The sequence below is a fragment of the Leuresthes tenuis genome, unplaced genomic scaffold (genome assembly GCF_036924035.1).
Source record: "Leuresthes tenuis unplaced genomic scaffold, fLeuTen1.0.hap1 SCAF_61, whole genome shotgun sequence".
Classification (NCBI taxonomy): Eukaryota; Metazoa; Chordata; class Actinopteri; order Atheriniformes; family Atherinopsidae; genus Leuresthes; species Leuresthes tenuis.
The window spans coordinates 362,964-364,229 of NW_027325415.1; the positions used below are offsets into that span (position 1 = coordinate 362,964).

The following is a 1,266-nucleotide window of genomic DNA, read 5'->3' on the forward strand; positions in this document are numbered from 1 at the left end:
GCGACACCGAATGACCGATCAGAACAAAGCCTCAATACGGGATTCTCGTGGTGTTTTTGTTGCTGCCTTGTCTTTTGCATAGAGTAAAAGACAAGGCAGCCATCGAATAGGGCCCGAATGTTCCTACTTGGTCAGCCGAGGAGCAAGGGGGGGGGGGGGGGGGGGGGCAAGCGTCTCAACCAAGCAAAGCTCACCATGGGGAAGGTGGCTATACCAACTAGCCTGATGCCCTGCTCCCGCAGTGACGGATAATCGTACTCTGGTTTCTCTTCATAACATACAAGTCTTTCGCCTTTTACTAAAGACTTCCGTGGAGAGCAGCACTAATGAGTTGTTTCTATTATTGGCAGGCTTTACCTTTGCGGGTGAAGCCCTTTCTGTCTGTGCAAAAGAAATCTTGCTACTTTGCAGAGTGACTTCTCTGAGTAGAGTCGCCTTACTTGTTGCGACTGTGCCGATGTTCGAAGCTGGAGTGCAAAGTTGTTGCTTGAATGGTGCTTGCTGGAGCATGCGGGAGTGCAAAGTTATACCATTTAAAAGGGCTGAAGAGTGCTCAGTGCAGCGGGTGGGCGGATGTGCAACGTGACACTCTGGCCACCTATGGCCATAAAAAGAACACTGCTACAAGTGCGCATTGTGCCAGCAAGGGCCCTCGGACCTGAAACAGTGGACAGTTATCGCTTCTCGGCCTTTTGGCTAAGATCAAGTGTCTGTTCTTATCAGTTTAATATGTCCTCTATACGAGGACTACATATTAAATGGATTTTTAAGAATAGGAGTTGAAAAAGAAGCTTGCTCCGTTCACTCCAAGCCTCGACCCGGTACTGCAGTGCCGCTGGGAACGGTGCGCTCTCCTCTGCTCTTGTGAAAAAGCAAACAGCGGTGCAGGATGGAAGTTTCAGGGAGCCCAAGATGAAACTTTCTTTTAATCTGCTGAGAAAAGAGAGTGAATGCGAAGTGGACTTTAACACGGCTCTGGGAGCGAGCCGAGTGCGGGCTAACCGGGAGAATTGCTTGAAAGAAACGCGACACCGAATGAGTGGTCAGAACAAAGCCTCAATACGGTGTTCCCGTGGTGTTTGTGGCTGACTTGTCTTTTGCACAGAGTAAAAGACAAGGCAGCCATCGAATAGATTGTTTCTACTTGGTCAGCCGAGGAGCGGGGGGGGGGGGGGGGGGGGGGGGGGGGGGCAAGCGTCTCAACCAAGCAAAGCTCACCAAGTAGGAACAATCGGGCCCTTTTCGATGGCTGCAACACCTGAAAGA

General features: G+C 50.9%; 1 non-coding gene and 1 pseudogene across 1 annotated transcript; both read left to right on the forward strand.

The window, feature by feature from the left end:
• The first annotated feature begins 254 nt into the window (after positions 1-254).
• On the forward strand, positions 255-368 carry LOC140285854 (U5 spliceosomal RNA). The gene has a single exon (XR_011910798.1). It is a non-coding gene; the product is annotated as a U5 spliceosomal RNA (small nuclear RNA).
• A 308-nt stretch (positions 369-676) lies between these two features.
• LOC140285842 (U2 spliceosomal RNA) lies at positions 677-855 on the forward strand (annotated as a pseudogene).
• The last annotated feature ends 411 nt before the right edge of the window (positions 856-1,266 follow it).